General features: G+C 36.1%; 1 pseudogene; it reads right to left on the reverse strand.

Annotated features, from left to right (window-relative positions):
- Window positions 1–11,260: 11,260 nt before the first annotated feature.
- On the reverse strand, window positions 11,261–12,358 carry LOC123555771 (uncharacterized; annotated as a pseudogene).
- Window positions 12,359–15,446: the final 3,088 nt, after the last annotated feature.

Raw genomic sequence — 15,446 nt, forward strand, 5'->3', positions numbered from 1 at the left:
TTGACTTGGTGACCTAGTTTTTGACCCCACCTGACCCAGATTTAAACTTGACTCGAAGATTATCAAGATTTACAATCTGACTAAGTTTCATTAAGATATGGCCCTAAATGCGGCCTCTAGAGTGGTAGCTACCTTTTCCTTTGATTTGACCTGGTGACCTAGTGTTTGACCCCATCTAACCAGATTTGAACTTGACCTAAATATCATCAACATTAACATTCTGAAAAAAAAGTTAATTCAGATGTGGTCATAAATGCGGCCTCTAGAGTGTTAACTAGCTTGTCCTATGATTTGACCTGGTGACCTAGTTTTAGACCCCACATGACCCAGATTCGAACCTGACCTAAAGATCATCAAGATATACATTCTGACCAAGTTTCAGGAAGATAAGTCTTAAATTTGGCCTCTAGAGTGTTAACAAGCTTTTCCTTTTATTTGACCTGGTGACGAATTTCTGATGTACACTTTCTTCTTCAGTAATCTGTTCTTTTTAATTACATTTTGTGATTAATTTTAAAGTAAACTAAGATTGTGTCTCTTTTTTGTCAAGAATGGATCCAGATATTGGCCGAGGTAGCTGAACTAATAAGAAGTTGGTCAATCAAATTAAAGGATATTGACCCTAAACATCCTGTATTGGCCGGAAAAAAACACAATATATTGCCAACATTATCGGTCGGCAATTAGTAAAGTGTTGCTTATTTCGCCACATATTACTTAGTTAATTAATTATACATTGTACGTATTCTTAATAAACATTATCTATATTTAAGTGCGAGTCTTTGTCATGGAGTATTCACATCACATTTCACTGTTAAACCTAGGACATTAACGTTTCCATTCTCTTTCAAAAGTGATCCTGGTTGTGGTAAATGCTACATTCCATTCCATAAACCTGATATTCGGTTTCGTTTTGTGAGAGTGACTTCATGCAACGTGGCAAAAAAGTGGTCATGTGCATCAAATTGCTAAAAATCCACAGATATGTCCATTTCTTTCTTCTACTTCTGAAAAATTGAATTAGTGAATATATTCACCTAATAAAATTTAGTACCGGCACGTCAGTCTAAAAATAGTTTAAATTTGCACATTTGTCATTGTCATGAAATGAAGTATTTCGTTTTTCAATGCAAAAAATAATAAAAAATAAAAAAAATAGCAAAGAAGTTGGTAATGCATAATGAACAAATATGTTCGGTATTTAACAAATACTACATTCCATTAAGATGTAACATGAACTTAAAATGTCAATATTGCATGTGTTAAGGCTTTTACGCAACAATTTCTTTACATCAATGTAGATAGAGAAGAAGCAGAAAGAAGGTAATCTGTTTTTCCTTAATTACTTAATGGAATACTAAGAAAGTCAAATTATATTTATTGTCGATTCCGTATTCTGACTTTGCCTGGACAACTTTCATTAATATTTAAGACACGGAAAATAAATATTTCCGTGTTTCAAGAGGTGTTTACAGTTAGTTTGAGTCAAAATAAACAAACCGAAAACTATTTGTGCTTATATAAAAAGTGTGATTACTAAAGTAGCACAACTTCAAAGATCAAGCTACTGCTAAAACAACTTTGGAATACACACTAAAGTCTGTCTCACCTATTACGTTTAGCTCGTTACACGTGTTTGTGTGTGCGTACGTGCGTGCGCGTTTAACGTCTTTTTCAACATTTTTCAGTCATATAAACGACGGTATCTACTTGTAGCAGTGAGCACAATGCCCAACTTTATAGTGCTGCCTCACTGGAATATCACGCCGTAGACACGTGACATGATACCCCACCCAGTCACATTATACTGACATCGGGCTGACCAGTCCTAGCACTATCCTCTTAATGCTGAGCGCCAAGCGAGGAAGCTACTAGTATCATTTTTTACGTCTTTGGTATGACGACCTCCCGCACTCGAAGCGGACGCTCTACCACTAGGCTTGTTACCCGTAAAGTTGTCAAGGAAGATTCTTATAATTATCCCGTATATCAATATATCTAGCCTTGATTTCATTTTTAAAATAATCTTTTTTTTGTTAAAATAATCCTATTGTTCTCTTTTTCCCCATGAACGTAATGCTAATACCCCCATCACACCAAGCTCGTTTACAGTACGTTCTAAGAAATGTAGCCGAACGGGCTCAAACTGTGTGGCAACGGAGCAGACGTAGTAGCGACGTTCTACAGTCTGTCTAAGAACTTTATGGACTGGCTCGGACGGAGCTGAACGGGAATGGTGCTCCAGAACTTTGAGCCTACTCAAAAATTTCTGCCGATCATTCCGTCCTACAGTTAGACGGACTGACAACGTACTTAAAACGAGATGGACGTACTAAGGACTGAACCGCCGTACTTCGATCGTACTAGAGACGTGGTATGACATGATGCGATCGGGGGTCAATTTAAGCACGTGTGCACACCGACCGGATCCGTTTGTAGCTCGTTTAACCCGCTCACAGAAAGACTTAACTCGACCGCATTACATCCTTAGTGCGTTGTTATTCCATCTGAATACGATCAAAATAAAATACTATGTTTGCAATACGTTTCAAAACAGTTCTAAGAGTTTACAATACGTTCTCAGTACGCTCCGCACGTTTTTAGTACGTTTAGTACGTTTATTCACAGTTCCTACAACGTCGATCCCGTCTGTAGTACAATTACACAAGTTAGGGTATAAATACATGCCGTTGTCGTACAGATTCAAGATTTGGGCACACGGTTTAGCCAAGTTTATGCCTTTTGGTTTCTGACTCTGTCCTCCTTCATCCTCGGACTTGGAGACAGAGTCGTCAGAAGGTGCAGGGAATATATATATCGACACTCATCCTCTCGGCTTTCACGTTCAGGGGCTGACTCAGGCGACTGTATCGGCATTGGTCTTTTACTGCTTTAATACTTTACCCACATAACTTAAAAAATGACAAACTAACTGCCCTAAATCAAAAGACTTTTGCCAGAGAGAATGCTACATTTCTCGCTTGCAATTTTGTTAAAGCTTTTTTTTACTAGCAATATTATTAAATATTATACAATGTTGACCTCCGACGAAGTTTGTAAAGCCCTTTCCTTTTTACTGAACAACATTTACATCTGGTTTGGGAATGCAGTTTTTAGACAAGTAATTGGTATTCACATGGGAACAAATTGTGCACCCCTTGTCGCAGATTTGTTTTTATATTGTTATGAAAGAGACTTTATGTTGAGCCTTTCTCCAGATACGCAGGCAGATATTATAACTGCGTTTGATAATACATCACGCTATCTGGATGATATTCTTAATATGGATAATCCTTTTTTTTTTTTTTTTTTTTGGTCAGTTAGTGGGTACTATTTATCCTAGGGAGCTTCAGTTAATTAAAACTAACAATTCGGATACTGATGCTTCAATTTTAGATTTACATCTCTCTATTTATACATACCAAAATTTATGACAAGAGGGATGATTTTAATTTTAGTATTGTAAATTTTCCCCATTTAGATGGGGATGTACCTCAGGCTACATCTTATGAGGTATATATTTCTCAATTAATTCGGTTTGCTAGAACGTGTAGTCATGTCAAGCATTTCAATGAACGTAATCAATATATTACAAGTAAACTTCTTCAGCAAGGCTACCGTTATTACAAATTTGCTTAAATATTTTGCTAAATTTTACTATCGTAATTCTGATTTAGTTTTAAAATCCAATAGTAATTTAAAGACACTTCTGCGAGAAGGTATTTCTAAACCCGTTTTTTATGGGGATGTGGTTTACAAACTTCGTAAGATCTTGGGTCATGGTAATTTTCCAAATGTTTTTGGTAAAATTATAAAACGTTTTATTAAAAGAGGTTAAGACCCAACTGTTTTGAGACATACCGCATGTTTAGTGTTCAACCAGTTTACAGTTGGACACTACGCTTCCCTCTTTGATTGTGTCTGACGGAAGAGTGGGAGGACTCTATGATAAGCAGTTTTTAAATCCTACCAGTTTTTATATGTCTTCTGGCCTGTTTCGTCGGGTCCTTAAGGGAGTTTCTCTTGTTGCTCTGTCTTCTGAAAAGGCATTGAGTACATACGTTTTTGGTTCTTAAGGTTTGCTTTTTATATATTTATACACGAGCATTTTTATATTTTTGTGTTTTACATGCCATGCCTTTTTGTTTCCATTACGTGTGTTAGAGATTCACCTGGAGGGGATTACTTAAATTTACACTGTCCCGTGTCTTTGGAACATGGTGGGGGTAAGCGTGACGTTGGGTGCTCACCATAAGCCGGTTTAAGCTCCCCAGTGGTGTTTTTGCCACTGACCGTTCCAAGGCGGTGCCCCACTGCGTTCCTTTGTGTGTTCGTTTTGTCCTAATGTGTTGGCTTTGTGTGCGCGCGTGTGCGTGTTTGTGGTGTGCACGTCTGCGTGCTGTGGGTTTCGTTTTGGGGAGGCTGCGTTGTTTGGTACGTGGCATTCCCTGTTTGATTATTGTCTTTGTTTTTTAGAAAAGTACTGAGTGTGAGACATGGGGATTAAGTGATTTAGTTACGACCAAGCGCTTAAAGAAGTTGGTCAAATTCCAACACAGTGTTACTTCCCCTTACCGGGTCAGTAATATTCCTGCGCGGAGGTTGGGAGTGGTTTGTTTTGTTTTTTCACCAAAATAAGAGAAGAATCGTGCTTGTTTGGTTTATTAACATCCTTTCTTTTTTGAAGTTGCACATCTAGAAAATGTAACGAACTCTGTAGAAAATAATCATAAATTCAAACATAACAGAGCTAGTCACGGTCGTATAGAACATTTTCATTATAGTTCAATGAAAGGCAATTCAACATACGTCTTATTTTAAAATCTGAAACATTCCTACCGACATGAAAACACACCACCAGTATGCAATTTTATGCTGGTAAACTGGCAGTCATTCCTGAAGGAGAGCAGTATCGTCGAATGCACGTTTACTGCCTAAATAAGTATAAGAAACGTCAAGGAATTTCTCTCTGTGTATGACTGAGATATACACGTTCGTGATCGGCGAGACATGGCGCAAGCATCCTGTACGATTGTTTTATTTGTTCATGAGAAAGTTAAAAATTGACCATTTTAAGAAAACAGGACCCTATTGTTGATTTCAGTCCAATAACTGCGAAGCCCATTCGTGCATATTCTCGGTTAGGTTTCGTTTTCATTTCGGTTTGGGTTTAGATGGATATATGAAAACCCTCGTCAGCTACAGCGCATTCGTTCAGTTTTGTTACATTTATAACAAATCTGGCAGAACCAAAGGTCTTTGTCAACCATGCAACTGAGGGAATACTATGATTAAAATACATGGTCCGTTTCTATAATAAAGTTCAAATCAACGAAGGGTTCTTGGATACAAACATTCCTAAAACTGAAACATTTTCCTTTTATTCATATTTCTTATAAAACCTTTCAAGATCGAGCTAACGTTAAAATAATATCCCCGGACTTTGTCGACTTCTTGGGAAAGAGTAAGTATGATCTTGACTGCAAATTTAAAGGGAATATATAAGATAACCAGAAACGTGGAAATTCCAAGAAAACCAGAAATTCAAACTTTGCATCAACCAACAGGTTCTGTTTAAAAAAAGGGTCATGCTCTATCATACAATTATGCCTTTAGAAGTACAGGTATAGCAACAGTAGATGTGTCATTGCAATATGTAATTCTCGACTCGTCATTAGTTTGACCTTGACGCTATGACAGAGTAAAGCCAAAACCAGGATTTGAACTTTGACCTGTTCATTCCATATTGTTAAAGATACACTAGACTAACGCTTTAACCCACTGTAGAACTTTCTAAGTATGGAGACTAATCAAGTTTATCAACGGAAACAATTTTCAATATTTAATAACAGTGACCTATACCTAGTAATGGGCCGACAATCCACGACAATCGGATAATCGTGGACGTGGCATTCATGATCGCGATCGCCGACCACTTTTGACTGACCGATTAATTACTTGGCACCCTAAATGGATAATTTAGTTGTTTCTGGCCTTTTCCTTTCTGGTATTTACGGAATTTGGGGCAATTACGCAAAGGGAAACTACTCTTCTGCATAAAATGGCTTCCTCCAACGTCTCGAAAGAACTCGAGGTCATCTATGATCACCCAGATTTTGGAAGATATATGGCTTTTACAAAATTAAGTCGGGAAAACCATCATCCCAACTCTTGGCATTAGTAACTGTATGCATAGCATGCCGTAAGACTTACGCAAGCAAAAGTATTTTCAATTTTTAATTTTGTGGGATTAAAAACATTCCAGTCGTTAACTAAGAATTGATAAATCGTTAGTATTTTTTTTTTTTTTTGCTCCAAATAATTTTTAATTTAATAACACAATATCACTGGATTAATAACGTCTGTCTGCACCCGGGTGAAATTAAGATGACTACCTGATTCGAAGTTTACTATCTTCACAAATATTTTACTTTTTCGCTGTTAACTTACTCGTGTTAATGAAGGGATACAATAGAAATAAGGTTTTAAATCTCTGTGTGGTTCAATGGGCGACATCGGCCAGTTAATTCCCCTGATTAAACAGGTGCGCGTTTAGGTGGCGCTACGTGCGAATAGGTCCTAGAAAACTTTGTTTACATTATTTACATCGTTATTCAGTTGCTGTCACTTCAAAATATTAGTAGATTTTGAAAGTATCCGACAATGTCATCAAAATTCAGCTGTTTATCACTTGAGCAATTGAGGAAAGAGCTTCGCCGCCGCAATGCTAAACTATCTGGACGAAAGAAAGAGCTGATTGAAAGGTATTTAACATTTGTACATTAAAATGTAGAACGGACGTATGTTTACAAACAAAAATCGGATCTTAAGTTTAGAAATACTTTCGTGTGATCGTGCAATTCCTAAGTGGGTAAAAGCATTAAACAACAGTAGTGTTGTTCGTAACATGTGTGCATATTCTTCTTGTACTGATTATTTATCTTATACCTATTGAAAACATATTTAAAAAGGTCGAGGTACTGTTTGATCAACGCGAACTTGGCTAAATGTACATGTAGACATGTTTCATTTGTGTGTACTAAGGTATTTTTCATTAGTTCATTTCAGACTTGAAGCTTATGAGAGAAATCACAATTTCGTTGAAGACTATGATACAGTGCCAGAGTATTTTATGGATCTTCCACTTCTGGAAAATACAAAGCTCTGAACTCGGATATGAAAATACCTCCTGTCACAAACCAGTGCGCAAGTGACTATATGTCACAGTTCGGTGTGGACTTTGACCGTGTCGTGTGTGATTTATATGAAGAAACTTTCATTCGTTATGTGAGGTACTGTTCTACTGAAGACCTGGATTAGATAAAAGGTGCCTGCTATGCAGAAATGAAAAAGAAAGTGTCATACACAATAGACATCAGTGTGAAGAAGAATGGCCAGTTTCATGAAGCCCAGTGTGAATGTGGGGCTGGTCAAAGTCCAACAGCACACTGTAAACATGTACGGACAATCCTGTTTGCTTGCTGTAAGTTTACTTCATCTGGGAAATTAAACGTAGAAATGACTTGTACTGAGAAACTCCAGTCTTTTCATAAAGTAAAAAAACATACAGGTTCACCTTTGAAGTCAAGAGATATGAACATTGCAGGTGCTGATGAAATCTGTGACATTAAAATGTTTGACCCCAGGCCAAAAGAGTTTCAGAATAGGGAAAATTATAAAGATTATTTTTATAACACTTGTATGAATTTTAAAGGAATTTCAAAGACACCAATCTTTCAAGCATTTCAGCCAGCAAACATGCGTGCGTATGCATTAGATCATGATTATCAGTCAGACACATTAGAGGACACTTTTTTAAATGCCATTCAGGTGTCGAAAATATCGAAATCTCAAAGGGAAACTCTAGAAGTGTATACTCGTGGTCAGGAACAAAATGAAAGATGGTTCGAAGAAAGAGAAAAACGGATTCAGTCCTCAAACTACCATAGAATATGCCATGCGACCGAACGGACTAATCATGTTCAACTTGCTGCACCTTAGGTGCATCCAAATAAACTTGAACAAAATGAGGCAATGAAACACGGACACAAAGAAGCTATTCATAGGTATGAAAAAGACAACAAAGTCAAAGTTAATTCCTGCGGAATATTTGTGTCATCCACCCACCCATATCTCGGTGCTTCCCCAGATGGAGTATTTAACCAAACTCTAATAGTTGAAGTTAAATGTCCATTTACTGCAAAAAACAAAGACATTAACACAAAATCTGTTCCATACCTTACTCTGACTGATGGAAAAAGATTGACATTGAAAATAACACATCCATATTATTACCAGATTCAGGGACAATTGTTCTGTAGTGAAAGACAGTGCTGTGACTTTATTGTTTACACTATTACTGACATTAAGTATATGAGAATTCATAGAGACAATTCTTTTATATCGCAAATGGTTGAGAGGCTATCATCGTTTTATCAAAAACATTTTAAGTCTGCACTCTTGTCTAGATACTTATACAGAGATCAAATTTAGTCTTTTGCATGAAAACATTTGAGGGCAATTCCAGTACTGACACTTTACTGATATTCTATGCTTTGACAAATATGAGACTAGCTGTAAGGACTATTTATGTGCATTTTTTTTTGTATCAGTTTATTTTATGGACTGTATGATTGCTATATTTGTTAACTGTTACAACAAATGATTTATTTAGCTTTTAAGTATTTTTTTCAATATAAAAATGCCCTTTTAACATTGTGCAAGTGTTCAGACTATATTCTTAAAATAATAATCAGTTTAGACAGTACACATTCCAACTTAGTTGGAAAGATCTTCATAAACAGCTTAATGCTGTAAGGTCTTTAATAATATAGAATTATAATACATATTTATCGCAAAATGTAAGGATATGCCCTTGTGATAAGATGTCCCTTCAATTTTCCATTAGCCCAGTTCATTATTACAGCTATTTACTCATATAATTCATGAAAATATCATCCATGAGGCAAAAATGATCTCTATTGACAAGTTGACAAGTGACATACCCCTTGTTAATTTTAATTTTATGGTGCTGCCTCTTTAATATTCAGTCAATTCAAATTCACAACAACTTGCCCATATAAAGTGAAATACAAACTTCCAGTAAGATGGTCATTGATTCAGGCTCTTAAATTGTTCACTGTGGGTTTGACACAGTACTTATGGGAAAGTTGTCACTTACATATTTTTCGGGCCTAAAGTATCGCTTCTTGAGTTAACACCACAACAATTACTTGAAATACTGTTAATCAACAAAAACACTGACAATGTGTACAAGTTTATTTTTTAACTGTAGAAACAAACTAGAAACATAACAAGAATATCAAAATATAAATCTTGACATTTAATAAAAACATCCGAAGTACTTTTAATACACAGACCACAAAAAAAACACACACACACACACACACATATGAGACCTATTAGACATTATTTCACATTGTTAAAACGTATTAAGGTAACATATTATACACATTACTTTACATCGGACTGTCCAAATTACTGCAAAAAGATACCAAAACGCTACATGCTGATTTAAAAACCTTATGCCTTCTTCTTTGTTTTGTCATTCATTATTTAATTAAAGGAGCAAGTGTGAAGTCAATTAAGAATTAACACCAAAGTGGGAGCAGGAAGTGAAAAGTCTGCTTCAATGACTTAGCTCTTGAACCCCCTAGAGTGAAAAGGACACATGACATGCACATTTTTATGGTAACAGTCAATATGAAGCCAGTGGATAGGAAATTTTATGCAACTTTAATATATCCAGAGTAATCATTGTCTATTTGAAACAAAGCATCCATACAGCAGTAAAATTTAGCAGTATTTTCAACTAGCTGAATTAGCTAGCCCACTTTGCTCATAAATTAATGGGAATGTGACTTACTAAAAATAAGTGCTACAACAATATTTCAGTTATATATTACTGGCCGGCATTTTGAAATGATGAAACTTCCAAAAGGCTTTATCTAACCCTGCTAAATTTCTATAATGAATTTGTCCATCTTTCAATTTGGACAGTACCATTAAATGTTAAAAGGGGTGCTTAACAAAAAGATACTGGCTGAATTTTGAACAGTGCAGATCTTGATAAGACTGCACGGAGGTGCAGGCTGATCATGATCTACACTGGTCACAAAGACAGAATCAATCGTGTCCTGCATGATAAGGGTTAAAGCCACTGGCTTCCAGATCGTTCCACAACAAAATAAATATTTTAATTAGATATCTTTAAATAAATGCTACATTTCTGAAGAAAGTTTTAATCCTTAATTACCGAAAAACTTAATGTGACCGAAACACATGAGAAATTGATGTTTTTACAACTTTTTACTTTTTCGAAGTCTTAAATTCTCTGCTTCAGCTGTAGCTCTATTGGTTACGACATTCGGAAAATGTTTTTATTGCTGAGTTGGGGGGTTTGATTCCCTACGCGGTAATCTTTGTTTTTGATTTGGAATTTTTAAAATATTCTAGAAACAGAAATTCATATTCTAATGTTCATAATTAATATGACCAAACTTCAATGATTTCAAAGAAAGATTTTTGTAGCTAAATCTGTAGGTCAGTGCCTTTAATTTTTATGTTAAAACAGAAGAAACAGCTATCCAAATAGACGATATTGATACAGTACATGCATTTGTAATTATATCTTTTTAAAATGCGCATGAACTTTTATAGTGATTACAATAAAGGGAGGTGATCAAAAAACAATAGATTCAATAAAACCTTCTGCTATGTTAGGCAATATTCAAACCTTTGACAAAATTATTATATGTTGCGTGTATTTCTTTAAATATTTATGAGAGTTGTTGAACAAAACAGAAAAACAAACATGATAAATAATCTTCCTTTTTTACTTGTTGAACAGACTTTTTTTTTACTTTTTCAGAAGACATAAATTTTGCTTGGTACAGTACTGATAAACTAAAATTACTAATATCAAGTATCTTCAAAGACAGCTAGCTTTTCCTAAGATGCAAGCAGTAACTACATGTAGCGACAGTAGCGTTAAATAAATAACTTGTATGCTTGACTAAAGTTGAACCTTAACCTAAATAAAAAAATACATATAAAAGAACAGTTTTAGAACTTATCATTTATTTCTCTGTTGTATCTTATTAATCAGTAAAATGCTATGGTTGCTAAGCTACTATTTGTACAACGACCATAGTTCAAGCTATGGTCAGGACTTTACCTATGGACATTAAAAATGCCCAAACTGAAAACAACCTGTTGCATCAATAACAAAAAAATGGTTCTAAGCATATTTTGAAACAATTCCTGTCCTAAAATTAAATTGCATAGCATGAAACAGTTAAATATAATTTCTGCTGATAGCTTAATTTCAGTTGCAGTCAATGGCTCAGCAAGAATTGTGTATGTCTTTGCGAGACCTATTACCCGTTCGATATGCACACGCTACTAGATATTTTCCTGTCCCTAATAACAGACTCTCCCGACATTCTGTTTTTCTTTTTAAAGAAAGTATGTATGTTTATATGGACATCTTTTGGTGCAAAAATGTCCTGCACATTAAATCCTTTATCCGCCATGATACTGCCATTTCGATCACACATACTCACTAAACTACTGCGCTCTACTATTTGACGATCACTTGTAGATCCACCATATGATGGCGACACATAAGACACCAACCCACCTCATGCACCTGGAGTAGCACCAACAAGAACCTTGACAGTGTTTCTATTTTTGTATGTGGAGAAAGTTGCTTGCTGCGCGGTTGGATTTTTCTTATTGGGCATTCCGTTCCGTCAGTTATTACTCTGGTATTTGGGTAATGTCGTCTAAAGCTTGTGGGTGCAAAATACCTAACAAGTTTTTGACTGGGCCAAATGTCTAGTTCACCCCACTGCCTATACATTAAAATAATCCACGTAACAAAACTGTTACATATCACACTTTCTGCTATACCGAACATTCTTGAGAGTTCAAAATTTGTCGTATGTCTCCGTAGTTTAATGAGAACGAGAAAAAACTGATCAGGAACACTGATATTAGTGACTGAATAATATGCATAGTACAGACAGTATGCTGCAGGTCCTAGCGTATTCAACACGAAGAAAAACTTAACATAACCTTCAAGGCCAGTGTAAAAATGAACAGCTGGGTCATCTTTTTCAAAGTTGTTTATTGAATACATTGGGCATTTAGGTGTCTGTGTTTCCATGTCAACGGTAGTTTCAGCAATAATTTCAGATTGTACACTTTCTTGCTCAAAAGACGCTGGTTCTTCACAAACGACCTCTTCTACTGCAGCGACAAACTTCATCTCCTCGACAGGAACCAGATCGACTTTGGTGGCAAAGTACTGTTCTCTTGCCTCCGATTCCTCCATTTTGTTTGAACAGTTTCCTTCTTTTCACTGCACTTCTTGCATTGTACCGAGCACCCCGTTCTTTTGACAAAGATCGCTTAATGGGACAAGTCCATGAAAATATACTAGGCACAGCGGTTTTTTTTTTCAGTGACGTTTTATGTCGATCAGTACCTGAATATAAAAAGAATATAACAATCTGTCAAAATTCCTTCAATAAAACTGATTACAGGTAGATAGATTGATATATTTTTTTCGTGCAAATACAATTATTTATCATACAGTCACAAGAAATATCACATATAGCATATCAAAACACAGTTTGATATCACAGACATATTTTTGGCGACTGTGGTGAAGCATTATGACAGAAATAAAAAAAACAGGATAGGCCTATCCTGTAAAAGCCTTAAGTACAGCTTATTTCCAACAGGTACATTTATAAAAAAAAACTGTATGTCTGCAAATGTGTTTATGTCCGAAAACTGACTCAGTCCGAACGTCGAACACATTCCTGTCATCTCACTGTATTCCAAGGTCTCACAAAATTGATATAATGCAAGATATAAAATGAACATAGGTATTCACAAAATAATTATGTAACATATGTAACATACCAGCATAAGTCAATCCATCATAATCGTCTTCCTTAAAATGATGTTTACAAACGTAACACCACTTGCTCAAAGGTGACCATTTCTCAAAGTTTGTTTTTCCACGCTTTATAGCATGTATCCAAACGTGTTTTGTCCTTAGGAAAGGGGTGTGTCCCTTTATTTGAACAGTTTTGTACAACACAATTGGTTTCAGGCATAATTTAATCACTTTTTTATTCAGCTGTCAAACGCATGAAAGGTTATCAAAAGAGTTTTAACACTATGATAAAAGCCGAGAGTACACCGCATGATAGGACCTATTCGCCCGTAGCGACACCTATCAAATCATTTGGGAAGATAACTCACCGAATGCTGCCATTGTTAAGTAATGATATAAAACATACACTGTGAAGTGAACTTATAGATATGCAACTAAAATAACTGATTATATCCGATTAATCGAATCGGTTGACTCGTCCGATTATGCCGATTAATCGGTTGGCAAATCTAACCGATTTGCCCATCACTACCTATACCCGAGTGATCCCATAATATATTCCCAACCTTCGTTTTTGATAAATGCTACCGACACACAATGTTTGCTGACATCAGGTGTACCCAAACTAAAGATACTGAGCATAAACCATTTTTCTATTTTCAATTATAGTAACCCCAAATACAGTCAAAAGCCAGTTCATCAGACAAGCTTGCTATACATCAAGTTTGGTGACAGTTTATCAATCCTAACATTTCTGATGATCACGGTGTAAAAGATCTATTATTAGTATTTGTGACCTTGATCTTGACCAATAGCATTATAATTACTTTTTCTTTTTACTTTTTAAAAAAAGGGAAAATTAAGTGGGATCTGAACCACGACCCAAATCTTCAACAACATAGAAGTTCTCTTCAACCTCTGAGCCACAGAGAAACTTTAAAATTAAGTTATCTCATTCCATACTAGAGCTATTGAGAGGAAAGTATTTCTTATTACAGTGGCCTTGACCCTGACCGGAGTGACCCCCATATACATCTACAAACCAAGTTTGCTGACAATAAGTGAACCCAAAATATTGAGTGGAAAAAAACAAGTACAAATATCAAACAGGGAATGCCACGTTCCAAAAACGCAGCCTCCCAAAAACGAAACCCATAGCACGCAGACGTGCACACTACAAACACACACACACACACAGCAAACACACGAAGACCAAACGAACAAATAAGGGAACAGAGTGGGGCACCGCCTTGACCTTAAACAAATAGTATTAGCATAACGTTTTTATCACAAAACCTCGACCAATCCGTTTACAGCCCAGCACAAAAAATAGCTTTGACCCAATGTAATTTTCTAAGTATGCATATTAAAGTTCTGCTGACCTTGAACTTGACCCCATACACAATCCCAACCTTTGTTTTTCTTTAAACTACCTATAGACCAAGTTTAATTTCAACACATCAATGCAAACTAAGGGTATTGAGCGGAAACATTTTTTTTTTCCTTTTTTAGCAACAGTGACATTGACCTTGACTCTATTGACCTCATGTATTCACAAACTCAGTCTTTATGCAAGCTACCTATATACCAGGATTTATTGCAATCGGTCACTCTTAACTCAAATTAATGAGCGCAAACCAAAGGTTGACGCCACCCATCCATCCGCCCAACGACATTCGCCAATATAATATCAAGTTTTCTTTTGAAAACCTGGTTAAACTATCTTTAATGAAAAGAATTTTTGAAAAAGGAAGCGTCACAATGATCGTTGTTTGTTTAAGGTTCCGGTCATCATTGTTATGACGTAATTAGGGGAGAACGGGTCTGAAATTATAATGATCCCAGCGAGACAAAAATTCTACAGCGGAAGTTATTAATGATAAAAACATTTTGCTCCGTGACTGTTTCCTGGACTTACGACTAGAACTTAAGACATATAGAGAGAATGCGTCCGTAGTGAAATTTCGCTCTCAAAGAAATTTGAATAATACCAACAGTTAGTGTCGCTCTTAAATAAAAGCATCAGATATTAAAAAAGTAAATAAAAAATGAAACAGATAGTAGTTATTTATTAGACATTGACATTATAGACAAGTGTTTCCAAAAACAGAGTTATATTTCAGTGTGTGAGTGAAAATAAACAAAGAAAAATATCAAACAGGGAATGCCACGCACCAAAAACGTAGCCTCCTCAAAACGAAACCCCAGCACGCAGACGCGTGCACCACACACACACACACACACACCCAAAACCCAAAGCCAACACACAAGGAAACAACGAACAACACACACGCACACAAAGCCAACACATACGACGAAACGAACAAACAAAGGAACACAGTGGGGCACCGCCTTGGAACGGTCAGTGGCAAAAACACCACTGGGGAGCTTAATGATGTATTGAGTTGGGTTTTACGGCGAATCGACACAAAATGGTCATATATCGCCGAGATATTTCAGTTGGTATCTCCATAACCTGAGATCCCCCTTCTAAATTCCAGTTTGTTTAGTTCTG

This window comes from Mercenaria mercenaria, chromosome 7 (assembly GCF_021730395.1).
Source record: "Mercenaria mercenaria strain notata chromosome 7, MADL_Memer_1, whole genome shotgun sequence".
Taxonomy (NCBI): Eukaryota; Metazoa; Mollusca; class Bivalvia; order Venerida; family Veneridae; genus Mercenaria; species Mercenaria mercenaria.